Source organism: Podarcis cretensis (genome assembly GCF_951804945.1).
Source record: "Podarcis cretensis genome assembly, chromosome: 11".
NCBI lineage: Eukaryota > Metazoa > Chordata > Lepidosauria > Squamata > Lacertidae > Podarcis > Podarcis cretensis.
This window is the reverse complement of record NC_137180.1, coordinates 50,907,739-50,922,494: the sequence shown is the minus strand read 5'-3', so window position 1 is coordinate 50,922,494 and position 14,756 is coordinate 50,907,739. Positions and strand designations below refer to the sequence as shown.

At 46.6% G+C, this 14,756-nt stretch overlaps 1 protein-coding gene across 10 annotated transcripts in view; it reads left to right on the top strand.

Moving 5' to 3' along the window:
* The first annotated feature begins 472 nt into the window (after positions 1-472).
* Positions 473-14,756, top strand: part of ZNF532 (zinc finger protein 532) — a 54,327-nt gene continuing 40,043 nt past the window's right edge. The window contains exons 1-2 of one of the 10 annotated variants that reach the window (XM_079994699.1): positions 6,309-6,390; positions 6,731-6,795. The gene's annotated coding sequence lies outside the window, so the exon portion shown is untranslated. The other 9 variants (XM_079994694.1, XM_079994702.1, XM_079994696.1 and 6 more) reach the window with 9 other exon arrangements.

Here is a 14,756-nt window from a genome sequence, read left to right as displayed (position 1 = left end):
GGCGGCGGGAATCTACTTTTGTTTCCTAGTCAGCCCCACTCCGGCCTGCTCAATCTAGTTTCCTGAGGAAGGTTGCAAAACGCAACCAGCATCGCAATCCCTGCACATTGCAGCCTTTTTTCCCCTCTTCACCTCAGGAGCCTCGCCTTTTCTTCCTTGCCTGTAATTAAAACATGCCAGGGGAGGGGAATGGCTTTTAACTCCTTTCTCCACAAGAGGGAACCCCTGATTTCTAAAGTGGGGGTGGGAGAGAAGCTTCTGGAGACGAACCACCAATAAAAGGGGGAAAAAATAAATTCCTTCCTTCTCTCCCCCCTCGCCTCCGTTTTCTTCACACTCTGGTGACAAGTTTTAAATTGAATCCACAGGGGAGATCTCTTCCACCCACCCACCCACCTACCCAACCCCATCCATCCATCCATCCATGCCTTTTTCCAAGCCACAGAGGCATCCCCCACCCCCACCTTTCCCCCTCCTAGTCCTTGCAAGAGCCTCGCGCGCGCTCTCCCCCTCTGCCTGCCTTGCCTGCCATTATGTGCAACCATCTTTTTTAAAGCCAGGCCTCTCTCTCTCGCTCGCTCTCTCTCCTCTCTGCAGGCTCCTCTTGGCAAAGGAGAGAGAGCAGTGAGCTCTTAAACATGTCTGCCTGAAAGCACCCCTTGCAGGAACAGCCCCTCCCCGGGTGGCAGCACACTGGCCTCTTGCCCAAGGCTACCAGCAGCAGCAGGTCTGTTTGCATGGGGGTGTGAGCAGTTTGCATGCGGTGCGGGGAGAGCCGGGGAGAGAGAGAGAGAAAAAAAAGGAGAGAGGCGGTGGTGTTTTTTTTTTTGGTGGCGATGATGATAAGGGTGCTGATTCCCCTTCCTTGCTTCTTTTCTTTCCCACCCTGGTGGGGCCTCTGCCTGATGCACCTCCCACGGGAGAACCCTTTAAAAAAAAAATACACAGCACATGCTATTTTAACACCCCCTCCCTCCCTCCTGGATATTTGCAGGAGCTCGCAAGGGAAGGAAAATCCAAAAGCTTTAGTTCCTCTCCGAAGCTGCCGCTGCAGCGCCTACGCGGCATGGAAAGGAGGAACCGTCCTGGCCGGGTGGTGGTGGTGGTGGTGGTGGTGAAGGTGAAGCGAGGCAAAGCTGCAGAGCACTTGCAGCAGCCGCGCGGGAGAAGCTAGGGAAGGAAGCCGGGGCTTGCCAGGCAGGAAGGCCGCTGGAGCCTTTCTGCAGCCCGGGAGCTGGCCCGGGAACAGGCAAGGCGCCTGCTGCTGCTGCTGCTGCTGCAGCCGCCGGAGATTAGGCCTCTGCCGCGCGCTGCAGACCCGGGAGAAGGGATTGCTGCCGGGGGCATCTCGGAGCTGGCCTGCATCGCCAAGCCTTGGGAGGGAGGCCTTCTCCTGGCTGAATTTCAAACGCCGTTGTGTGCATTTTAAAAATAAATAAAGCGTGTGTGCTTAAACAGCCCCCCCCCCCTTTAAAGTGCTTTCTTTGCAGCCGGATATGGGGCCAAGCGATTTTCCTGCGGAGGGCCTTTCTTTGTGTGCGTGTCTCTTAACGTTAAATGCATTAGGAGGCCATGTCCGCTCCCTCCCCCCCCCCGGCCCCATGCACACAGCCCGTAAGTGGGTATTTCTTGCGTGCGGAAAGAACCCGCAGGAGACTGCAGCACAATGGCCTCTTCCATGTATACCTCCTGGGCCTCTTTTGTTTTTCCAAAACTGGCGCAGCCTCCTGCTCTCGCCCGCGGCGCCCTTCCTGGGCCTCTTGGTGCAGCGCAGGCCTGCGCGCTTTTACTCAGGATTTCTGCAGTGGCGCTTACTCCCAGGTAATGGGTGCGTAACTTTCGCAGCCCCAATTAGTGTGAAGCTGGATTGAAACGACCCAAAGGCCAGGAATCATTGTCTTGCTGTCCGATGGGGCCACAGGGTGAGGTCGCTCATACCTTGAAGGCATCCTTTAGTAAATAGGAACAAGAAAGGTTGCTATGTTGGTCCATAAAGGCGAGGAGGAGTGGGGAGGTGCAGATCCACAGTTGAGCAATGTTTGGGTTGCATCCAGCCCAAAAGTGTGCCACCCAATGAAGTTAATGCCCAGCTATGGATTTTGGAGTTCTTAGTAAACATGGTTTTCTTGCAGCAAGGGGTAGTAAATCTTACTCACTGGATGTTGCACCAGTATGGGAGTAGCGAAAGCTATGTTACTTGTGCTTCTTCGGAAGGGGGTAGGTTTTCAGTGTTCATGTGCTGCCAAGATAACAAAAGGGCCTCACCTCTGTAGAGATCTTAGGACTATTGGTTAGCTACTTTATACTAGGCTAGACTTATTTGTCCATCTAGACCTGCCCAGTCTGCTCTCCAGCAAAAGCCTTTCACATCACCTGCTACCTAAACTGGAGATGCCAGGGACCTTCTGCATGCAAAATGTGTGGTTTGCTGCTGAGCTGTGGTCCTTCACCTAGGAACAATGGTGAGGGACTTTTGAGCAAGGGGTGGCAGCATGTGACAGAGTATGGAAGGAGATGAGGAAGAGTGTGGTAGAGAAAATGTGAGTAGGACCCACGTTGTTGAGAAGAAAGTGGGGGTGGGTGATAGTGAGATGGTATCAAGAGGATCCTAGCATGATCAGGTCTTCTAGTGGTTGGGCAATGCAGAATTGCATATCTTCCCAGTATGGAAGCAGCTAAGCTGTTATAGTATGAAACAGAAATAGGAGGGAAATAAGATAAGATAAGGAAGCTGTAATTGTGTCAGGATGGTGGAGACTCCTGTATTGGTTTGCAAACCAAGTCAATGGTAGTTGCTCTGTTCTAGGGTTGGCAATAAGCTATTAAGAAAATTTGAGCCTTCTGCCCTGTCATGGATGGGGCACCAGTGACCCACCAGATGATGTTGGACTCACCAGATGGCTTGTTGACCATATTGGCTGGGAATGATGGGAATTGGAGTCCCAACAGCTCAGCTTCCCCATCCCGGATTGAATGAAATGGATTAATCCTTTAAAAAGCCTATGCAAATACAAACAAAGAAACTGGTAAAAATGGTTTTGAATTACCCTCATGGGTAATTCAGATGTTGTTGATTTTCCATCTGCCCCAGTCAGAATGACCAGTAGCAATGGATGACGGGAGATGTAGTGGAAGAAATGATCAAACTTGCCCCCCTAAGGTTGTTAAAGGCAGAGGTTGGAGCCTGTGTCCAGGGGACGTGTGGAAAACCATGGTTTGGTGTTGCACTTTATGCCATAGCATCCCTCATTGGTCCATTAGGGTGAATGGGGCACTGCCTCCACCAACCTGAATCAGCTCTCAAGCCAGCCCACTCCTGCCTACCTGCCTGTTGTGATTTCTCCTCCTTAGTCTCACTGTTGACCTTGTAGACCTCAACAGGCAGGAGGATGAAGGCAGAACTAGAATAAGTTCTCTGCCTTTGGCTCCCTGCCTTCCACCCCACCAACCCCAGTGGACTCCAGCATCCATTTGCAAAGGATAGACAGCTCTTCATGAGGATGGAGATGTTGGTAGGTGAGGGAAAGGCCTTGATCTTCAATCACCTAGTGAGAAGGGAGGGACGGGACCCTGTCTCCACAAGGCCAGGGTTTTAGATATGTGTTGCTCTAACCACCAGGATGGGTTGAACAGACCCATAATAAGAGGTTGAACCGGGGCAAAGGATTCCTTTCAGTCTCCCCAAACATTGCAAGGACGGGTTGGTTTCTGAGTCAGGAAACCTTGCTTTGAAGATGCCCTGGTGAGGAGGGCAGTAAGAGAAGCGATGGCTCTCATTAGAAGCATCTTATTCTCTTGGGGAGCCGCGATTTGGGGGAGGGGGGGGGAACTCTGCTTGGCAGCAGCCCACCCTCTTGCTCCTCTGTCCGAGAATCCTTTGTGCAGCAAAAGGAGATCCTGTGGGGATTTCTTTTTATTTTTATTGCGGTCTCTCTTTTGTTAGCTACAGACACACACACAGCTTTTCGGCCAGGTTTCTGGGGGAGGTAAGTTGTGGAGGAAGACGAAAGGAGGAGGCTGGGGGTGTGATGCTGTTGTGGTGTTGTGTGCTTGTGTAGGGGGGGGGAAAGGGGGTCTGCGATTGAAAACAGGAGGGCATCCAGGGCAGAAATTGCCCTTGCACCAGAGAAGAAAACAACCCGAGTCCCTCTGATTTTCAGGGACTTGTTGGCAACTCAGCGAGGGTTGCCATAGCTTTTTATGTAGGGTGACCAGAACCGGCTGAAACTGGTTTGAGGCAGATCAGCTCCTGAACACAATGCAGTCATTGAGCTACTACAGTGGGAGAGCTTCCTCCCTTCATGGCAGCCAAAAGCAGAGGATCTTGCAGAAAGATACCATCCCATAACAATATGTGAATGCACACTTTAGACACACAGCACTGGTATGTGGCTACTGTAATAGTCATAAAGGATTCTGTGTATCTGTGTACATATTTTCAGTAACTGAGATTACGTTTGGCTGGTTCATGCCTTTTTTTAATCTCCTTTTTTTTTTTGTTTGCTTTTGCTGAAGTAATGGACAAGAACTGAGATTTATCACCCTTTTTGTAAAGGAAAAAAAATGGTTTGCTTTGCTAGGTGGCACACTTGGATATGTAGGTGTTGGGTTGTGGTGTTTTTGTTTTTTCCAGCTGCACAAAATAAAAAAAAAATGGATTGAAAGATTTGTATTTCTATGCTTGTGAGTCAGGATTGCTGCTTTTGCATGCTGTTTTGTATTTACAGGGTGCTGCTGTCGTTTCTTTTCAGGAAAGAAAATAGCATTATTAAGTCTATATGTCTCTCTGTGTGTTGTGTCACTGTTAAAGGCCAAGAGGAACCCTGTGTGTTGTTGTAGAATTGCTCATGAAAGCATTTTCCAAAGAGGCTTAGAAGGCATTCTCTCTTCTTTTTCTCCTTGCAGGCCTATTGATTGGGGCTGCCTTTAACCCTTTCAGGTTTGCAGTGGCTATGCATCTGTGGTTGCATAGCTGATCATTGGCATTAAAAAACCCCAAAACAAAAATCCACAGGCCCAAGGTACACAAGGTGAGCTATGGTATTGTTTGACTATGATCACAATGGCATTGAGGAACGTGTATGCAGAGCCTGAATGCAGTTTTGTGGTTGCACACACAGGCACCTTGGTGGGAAAAAAAAGCAGTGGTCTAAATTAGGCGAAGAAACGCAATTAAATTTGTCCAGATTTAATAGGATTAAAGCTATGGTTTATATTGATAGCCAGGCTAACAGTACTGCATTTGTTTGGTGTACAGTACCTTAAAAGCAGGAATTCTCTTTCCTCTGCTGATTCATAAAAGAACAGGCCCCTGTATGACAATCATAAATCATGGACCACATGGTAGAGGGCTGTTTTGCATTACTGGCCCATTGAACTTTTATAATTTTCCATCTAATCATCAAAAAAGTGATGATTTCTTATGTCCTTCCTCTTTCGGCCAAACTAAATAACCTTGTCCCTTTTCCTTCTCTCTCTCGTTTTTTCTTTTTGAGAGGTAAGGGAAAGGAGTTTTTGAGGCAGACATTGAGTGTGTGTACAAATGCCAGATAAGCTATGCATTTTGCTTACTAAATTGTATTGTAAATGGAGGCTTTTGCAGAGAGGATGCTTTTTTTTAAAGGTTTTGTGTAGAACTCCAGTGGATTACTAGTAGCATGAATTACAATACTCGAGAATTAATTACATACAAATAGGAAACCGGATGGACAGTACATCAGCTGGTAAGGAATGTCTCCTCCTGACTCAAAGCTTCAGAGCATTAGATAATGGATAAGATTTGTTTTCCTTCCTTAAAAAATAAATGTCTGCTTGGATTAGAGCAGGCATTTTGCATCTTCTACTGAAGCTGGAGACTCAAGAGAAAGGGAGCGGGGGAGGTAGGAGAAAGCAATAATGAATGTGGCAAAAGGAAGAACAAAGGCTCTCAGAGATTATATTGGAGCACTAAACATTTCTTTGCCTTTGGGGGTTCTGTGGCTAGAAAACTGTGACTTCCTAAAACAGGAAATCGTCAGGAACGCTGGAATTTTTACGTGCATTATGATGTTTCTGAAAATCCAGCCTGCCCTAGCTGGCAGATGGTATTATAAATCTGCAGTCATGGAAAAAAAAGAAAACGGGGGGGGGGGGGGATGTGCGGAGAGAAGGAACCCAAATAAAGATGGAGGATAAACAGTAGGATGAAAAAAATTGTCCTGATCTAGTTTGAAATTTAGGTTGTCCATTGTATTCAAGCGGAATAAAGTAGACAATCTTAAAAGCCTTGGGAGTATTTTGATTGGGTAAGTTCCATGGAGGCTGGTGACAGACAAGGTTGGCTGCATTTAGAGGGTGACACAAGCATTAAGGAACCTCTTTATTTCCTGATTGTGCTGCAGATGACATAAGGTATTTAAGGAATAAATTGCAGTGTATTGAAAGTTGCATGTGGTCTCTTAAAGCCTGCAGACATTTGATATGGAGGTGTTTTTTTTAAAAAAAAACACCCACCAGGTAATACTGTTTTGTGCGTCTCAGATCTGACAGGGCATTAAATAGCTTGCATGGCTGGGGGTGGGGAGAGGGACAACTGTGCTGTGATTCCATTTTTGTGCGTTGAATTTAATGTCAATATACAGTGGTTCGGTGCTGGGCTGTAGATAATGCTGTTTTAGGCAGCACCAGCCCATGTAACATAATGGGGAGAATATGGATGGCTAGTCTGCATTTGGGTCTTTCTCATCCCTAGGGTCAGCTGAGATCCCTGGGGTTACATGAGATCACCTTTCTGCTTTGTAAGGTTTTTATAAAACTGTAAGTACTAACACTTCATTTTGTGGCAGTGTTCTTCCTGGATTTGGGGTTTGGAAGAGGCATTGCACTATGCATGGATATGTGTGTCTGTGTCGTGTGTGCGCTCTCTCTATTTTTTTTCTTACTGCAAAGCATTCCTTCTTTCTTTTCAGTTACATTTTGTGCTGGAACTGTTTGCTGTAGCTCAAGAAACCCGAACAGATAATTGTTTATGATTCTTTGGATGTTTCTGTATAATATATTCAAACATTCTGTTCTCTGAGAGATTTTTGAGGATTGGGGTTTGTGTGTGTGTGTGTGTGTGTGTGTGTGTGTGTGTGTGTGTGTGTGTTGTGCCACCCACCTTCCCACCCCCTGCACATGTAGGCCATCATTTTAAGCTGAAAATGCAGATGATTTTTTTTGAGAGAGAGAGCTGGTCTTAGGAGGAGCTCATGTTGGAATCTGCTTCGTAGCTGATTCTGAATCAGTTCATGGCTTTTAGGTCTTCTCGGAAATAAAGCAATTTGCTTTGTCTTCACTGGAAGTGTTACCCTGGGTACACATAGGATATTGATTTGTCTGTGCAAGTGTGAAAACGTTGACACAAACATTTCCAGGGCCTACTTCTTCCTAGTTCACTGGGATTACGTGTGGGTGTCTTGAACAATGAATTGCCAGTGCTATCCGTTCACCACTGCTGCAGCAAAGGAAATACTCCCCTCCCCCCAAAAAAAACCCAACCCCAGTGTAAATAGAATACTATTTCTGGATCCAAATAATCCCATGGGTGTGACCAACTACTTTGACACATGTGTGAGAGTTTTCCCAATTTCCATTCCAGTAGGAACCCTACTCTTCCTAGGAGATGGTTCCTGATGGTCTCCTGACTTTCAGGAAGGAGCCTGAGCTTTAGAAGCGCCTTAACATGGTCCAGGATATTAGTAAATGGCAGAAGTAAATTATCCTTTGAGTGCTCCATCAATCCGATATTCATGCCAGGGATGGGGGACCTGTGTCCCTCTGGAAGTTGCTTGGACCACAACATCCGTCATCTCTGATCCAGCGTAGTAGGCCTGATGTTGTAGTCCAACACCCTTGGAAGAGTTGCAGATGTTGCTGCAGCAGCCTCGCCCAGGATTGCTGGTGATGAGGAATGATGGGAGTTTATAATCCAACAGCATAGAATTGTGGAGTTGGAAGGGACCCGGAGAGTTGTCTAATCCAACTCCCTGCAGAGCAGGAATCTCAGCTGAAGCATCCATGACAGATGGCTGTTCAACCTCTGCTTAAAGACCTTCAATGAATGAGAGTCCGCCATCTTTTGAGGGAGCCCATTCTACTGTCGAACAGCTCTTACCATCAGAAAGTTCTTCCTAACATCAGGAGGGTCACAGTTTCCCTATCCTTCTTGTTTGCCAGGGGTAGTCAAAGTGGTGTCCTCCAGATGATACTTGACTACAACTCCCACCATCCCTTTCCATGGGCCATCCTGGCTGTGGCTGATGGGAGTTGTAGTTCAACAACATGTGTAGGACACTATGTTAATTACCCAGTGTGATGTTGTGTTGCATTTGTACCTTGTTTTTTTATGTGCATTGTACATCACCTTGGTATCCTTGTCTGAAGGGCAGTTGAGAAATATTTCTAAATAAATTCTTATTTCGTTTAAACTGGTAGCATGCATTGGCAATTTCTGCTAGAGGGTTGGTGCACATGCTTTGATTCTCTTCTTAAAGGTATCTGCACACAGCACGTACATCAGAGTTGACAACCTGAATGTGTGAAGCAGTTTGCACCAGGTTATTGGTTCAAGGAAATATCCCAAATAGGGCTGGTGAAGGTGAGAAGTGATCAAAAGCAATGCAGCACTTGGGCGTTGAACCCTCTTCGGTTTGAACGTATTATGGCTTCTCCATCTTTTTTCAGTTTTATTTTGCATTTCTTTAGATAACCCGCTTTGCTGATATGCAAAGTGATTTCATTTCCCTTTGTTTCTCTTGATGCTTCTATAACCACAACTGAAGCTAAAGATAGGCAAAACTTCCTGAAGTTTAAGAATCCCAGACCCAAGGGGCATGGACCTCAGCGGAACCCCTGCATAAAGACTTCTTCTTGTGCAGTTGCCTTCCCCCACCCCCACCCCCATCCTCACCCCCCCCCACCCAAATTGGCTTGGGCCAGTGGTGAAAGAACCCCCAGAACCATACGTGGCGGTGATGGGTAGCAGATCTGTCCATTTGCAGACATGGAATGTTTGTAACAGCACAACGTTCGATTCCAACAAAGTGCTAGAATACTCCTGACACTCTCGTTGACTGAAAGCATGGAACCTTTGATGTTGGCATCCAGGAAACCGAAATATTTCTTTAGCTCTTTATATGCAAGCATCTAAAAACCACCACTGAAACCCCAGAAATGGGTGCCTAGGAGTTGGGAGCATGCATTGCAGTGTCACAGCTTCATAAGCCTTGGACGTCAAGGCCTCCCCCCCGTGTATTTCCCCCTACATATTATGTTGTTCCTCTATAGTAGAAGGTTCCAGATGCTAAGAATATCAAAAAAGTCCTGCTGGGTCTGACTAAAGGCCCATCTAATCAGTGCTCTGAGAGCCAGTGTGGTGTAGTGGTTAAGAGCAGTGGACTCATAATCTGGTGAACCGGGTTCGCTTCCCTGCTCCTCCACATGCAGCTGCTGGGTGACCTTGGGCCAGTCACACTTCTCTGAAGTCTCTCAGCCCCACTCACCTCACAGAGTGTTTGTTGTGGGGGAGGAAGGGAAAGGAGATTGTTAGCTGCTTTTAGACTCCTTCGGGTAGTGATAAAGCGGGATCTGAAATCCAAACTCCTCCTCCTCCCCCTCCTCCTCCTTCTCTTCTTCTTCTCACAAGAGCCAGCTTGGATGCCCATGAGCAGAAATGGAGTCTTAACAAGGCTCTCTCCACCTGAGGTCCCAAGCACATGGTATTCTGAGTCCCACTGCCTCCAACAGTGGAGGTGGAACATAGTAATCATGGCCACTGGCCACTAATAGCTTTATCTTCCACAAATTTGTCCAGTCTTTTAAAGCCATCAGAGTTGGTGGCTACCACTGCTTCTTAGGGCAGCATTTCCATAGTAAAGGTAAAGGTACCCCTGCCCGTACGGGCCAGTCTTGACAGACTCTGGGGTTGTGCGCCCATCTCACTTAAGAGGCCAGGGGCCAGCGCTGTCCGGAGACACTTCCGGGTCACGTGGCCAGCGTGACGAAGCTGCTCTGGCCAGAGCCAGAGCCAGAGCCGCACACGGAAACGCCGATTACCTTCCCGCTGGTAAGCGGTCCCTATTTATCTGCTTGCACCCGGAGGTGCTTTCGAGCTGCTAGGTTGGCAGGCGCTGGGACCGAGCAGCGGGAGCGCACCCCGCCGCAGGGATTCGAACCGCCGACCTTTCGATCGGCAAGCCCTAGGCGCTGAGGCTTTAACCCACAGTGCCACCTGCGTCCTGTAGCATTTCCATACTACCATACAATTATTATTAATATTAATTAGCCAATCTGGGCGGCTTCCAACAGAGATTAAAAATACATTAAAACATCAGTCATTTAAAACTTCCCTAAACAGGGCTGCCTTCAGATGTCTTCTAAATGTCAAATAGTTGTTTATTTCTATGACATCTGCTGGGAGGGCGTTCCACAGGGCTGGTGCCACTACCGAGAAGGCCCTCTGCCTGGTTCCCTGTAGCTTTGCTTCTCACAGTGAGGAAACCGCCAGAAGGCCCTTGGCGCTGGACCTCAGTGTCCAGGCAGAACGATGGGGGTGGAGACGCTCCTTCAGATATACTGGGCCGAGGCTGTTTAGGGCTTTAAAGGTCAGCACCAACACTTTGAATTGTGCTCGGAAACGTACTGGGAGCCGATGTAGGTCTTTCAAGACCGGTGTTATGTGGACTTGACGGCTGCTCCCAGTCACCAGTCTGGCTGCCACATTCTGGATTAGTTGTACTGTGTGCAGAAGGACTTCCTTTTTTCTGTCCCAAATCTTCCAGTGTTCAACTTCATTGGTTGACCATGGGTTCTAGCATTGCAACAAAGTGAGAAAAGCGTCTCTATCCAGATTCCGCTTACCGTGTGTAAATCTCGTAGAAGAAGAAGAAGAGTTTGGATTTGATATCCCGCCTTTCACTCCCTTTAAGGAGTCTCAAAGCGGCTAACATTCTCCTTTCCCTTCCTCCCCCACACCAAACACTCGTGTGAGGTGAGTGGGGCTGAGAAACTTCAGAGAAGTGTGACTGGCCCAAGGTCACCCAGCAGCTGCATGTGGAGGAGCGGAGACGCGAACCCGGTTCCCCAGATTACGAGACTACCGCTCTTAACCACTACACCACACTGGCTCTCTAACGTGTTCTCCTTTACTTGCCTTTTTTTTCTAAGCTAAAAGGCCCCAACTCTTCTAACCCTTCCTCACAAGGGGATTTGTCCTTTTCTGAACTTTTTCTAAAAAGGTAAAAAGGTAAAGGACCCCTGACAGTTAAGTCTAGTTGCAGACGACTCCGGGGTTGTGGGGCTCATCCCGCTTTACAGGCCGAGGGAGCTGGCGTTTGTCCACAGACAGTTTTTCCAGGTCATGTGGCCAGCATGACTAAGCCGCTTCTGGTGCAACGGAACACCAAAACCAGAGCAGCACACAGAAACTCCATTTACCTTCCCACTGGAGCAGTACCTATTTATCTTTGTGCACTTTTTGGCATGCTTTCAAACTGCTAGGTTGGCAGGAGCTGGGACAGAGCAACGGGAACTCACCTAGTCATGGGAATTCGAACCGCCGACCTGATCAGCAAGCCCAAGAGGCTCAGTGGTTTAGACCACAGCGCCACCTGCGTCCCAGCTCAGCAATATTGTTTGCTCAGACCTGTACACAGCATTCCACGTGCAGGCTTGCCTTATTATTATTATTATTATTATTATTATTATTATTAATAATACCATCCTTCATCTAGATATCACAGAATGGTTTGCAATATAAAAACACAAACAGACATACTTTTAATGACGAACAAAAACATGATCTCCCCCGAGTATTATTATTTATTAATTTTTTATATTGACAACTGCATTCTGCATCTCTGTTCTCACGATTCTTCACAATTCTTGGAAGGGACCCTGAGGATCATTTAGCCCAGGGGTCAGCAACCCGCGGCTCCAGAGCCACATGTGGCTCTTTTACATCTTTGCTGCGGCTCCGGGGTGGATACTAGCGAGGGGAGGAGGCGCATTGTGCGCCCCGACACTCCCCACTGTGGCGGGCGCTGTACTGGCTGTGACGTCGCATGGGGGCGGTGCGTGCGTTAAGTCATGCACCCGATGTCACCTTCCTGCCCGCCCGCCTGCTACATTGTCAGGGGCATGTACGCTGGTCACTGCATTGAAAGGGGGCATGTACGCTGGTCACTGTTTTGAAGGGGAGTGAAACACACACACACACAAAAAGGTAACTTGTTAATTTAGCGTTTATTTCTATGAGGAGTAATTCTGAGGGGTCAAACAAAGAAATAATAAAAAAGTGACAAAAAAGTTATTTTTATAATGACGAGTTTTGCGGCTCCCAGTTTTTTCCTCTTTAGAAACGGGTCCAAGTGGCTCTTTTTGTCTTAAAGGTTGCAGACCCCTGATTTAGCCCAATCTGCTGCAATGCAGAAATATGCAGCTGTCCTATAGGAGGATCAAGCCTGTGACCTTGGTGCTATTAGCAACACGCTTCACCTTTTCGCAGTTACAGCACACTGGACCTTTCTGTTTATTCCACGGCTACTAAGCATACTCAGGTGTCTTTGGTGAGGAATTTATCATAAGCTTTGATATATATCTTTTCTTTTCTTTTTGGCTGGACTACAACTCACATCATCCCATGCCTTTCATTGGCCATCCTGGATGGGGATGAAGGCATCTTTTGTCATCTGGAGGGCCAGAGTTTCCTCAGCCCTGCTACTTAATCGTAAGAAGATCCTTTTTTTTTTTTTAAAAAAAGCAATTTTTAAAAAACTTTATTTACAACATAGTCCACAACAACTGATACATACAAACAAACCCACTACTATTGACAATTTAATTATCAAAATTAAACTCCTATCCACTTACACAAAGAAAGCATACCATAAAAATAAAAGACTTCCTTTATCCTGTAAATGGCCTCTTATTTACTTCTTGTATACTGTTTCTTTTATATGTGATTATTACAATTTTTCCTAATTGGATCAGACCAAAGGTCCATCTCATTCAGCATTGTATTTCCAGCATGGTCTGCCATCATCCCTGACCACTGGTCCTGCTAGCTAGGGAAGGTGGGAGTTGTAGTCCAAGAACAGCTGGAGACCCAAGTTTGGGAAACCCTGCACTAGTGCATCTAATGTTCCTAAGTATTTGGCTTCTGAACATGGAAGTTCCATTGAGCCACCGTTGCTCAAATGTTGACAGACCTCCTTCAATTCCTACCCACCATTTTAAAGTCATTTATTTGAAGCTGAGAGAGACCCATCGCACCCCAGTGCAACCTACAGGACAGTAATAAGGTATTCCCTTTCCCCTCAAGATTACAAAGACGCCACGGGAAAGGAAATCAGAGGAAACAAGCTAACCCAGGCACTATATATTGTCTACAAACTTACTTTAACAGGAATCGAAACAGGAAGAGGAGCCCAAAGTTGCTACTGTCTCGGCAGAGCTGATGGAGAGGCCCTTGTTTTCTTCTTTTCCTCTAGTTACCATACAGCCTGACGGAATCTAAGCTACTGACCATCATCGCATCCCCGAGACAGTTTTCTTCTAGCTCTCTTCAGCACAAACCTCAGTTCTCTGTCCTCCATTCCGTCTCACCCAAGACATAGCTCTCCCTGCTTGGTAGCTTGGCTTGAGATGCTCAGAGTGCCCCTGCAGTCGTCTCCTCTTACTGGCTTTGACAGATGATGGGGAAAAGGAATGAATGTGAAGTCTCTTTATTGCAGTGCTTCTCAAACTTGTTTCCTCTTGTTTCAGAATAAAAATTTGCTCTCACCACACCGAATTTTTATATTGATAAGAAATAACGTTGCAAAAGGAAAACAATCAACTCCTTGATTCGTAACACAGAACACAGCAACTTTATAGTATGATCGCGGGACAGCCAGAAAGCATGAAACAATGCAGAATCATTCCCACAAAATAATTATAAATGAGCCTCTTACACATGAACTTTAAGGATCTATAAACACAGTGAGAGGTATGAGCTTGCTTTTGCCGGGTCATCTCATTTATATTAGGTCTAATTTGAGAGAAACCCTCATCTGCTCATCAACACAAATGGGCCTTTCTCTTTTCTGATCTTCCATATTTGTCGGGAGTTGAAAATTCCTGTGTTGTGGAGAACTTTAATAGAATAGCCAGTGCTCTGGAGGAGAGCTGTGGATACTGGTTCTAGTTGTATATCCATGCTGCATTGAAATGTTTAAATGTTTCTTGGATTGTCCTTGAATCTTCCTGCCACACTTTCCATCCTCTCCTGCCACACCCTTTGAGAACCATTGCTCTGTTGGGACACATCTGTAGCATACATTTAAATGACATGGCTTTCCCCCAAGGAATTCTGGGAACTATAGTTAGCTAAGGGTGCTGTAAACCATAACTCGGAGGGGTAAGCTACAGTTCCCATGATTCTTTGGGGAGAAGCAGCATGCTTTAAATGTATGATGTGCATGTGACCATGCATTTGCGCATTTGGCGCATGCATAAAGCTACCTCCCCCTCCCCCAGCTTAATTGTTTTCCTGCTCATTTCGCTCAGTATCGGAATTATTTGAGAGACTTGTGCAACTTATTGACCAGAACTTGGCTGCCCCTGTATGTATTTAGGGGGGAGGGAAACTGTAGACCCCTTAATCAGAAAACTTTCTTGACTGTTGCACATAATAAAATTATCAATGAGACGCATATATTTTCAGCCAGATCTAGATAACTTAATTATGTGTCTGAGTA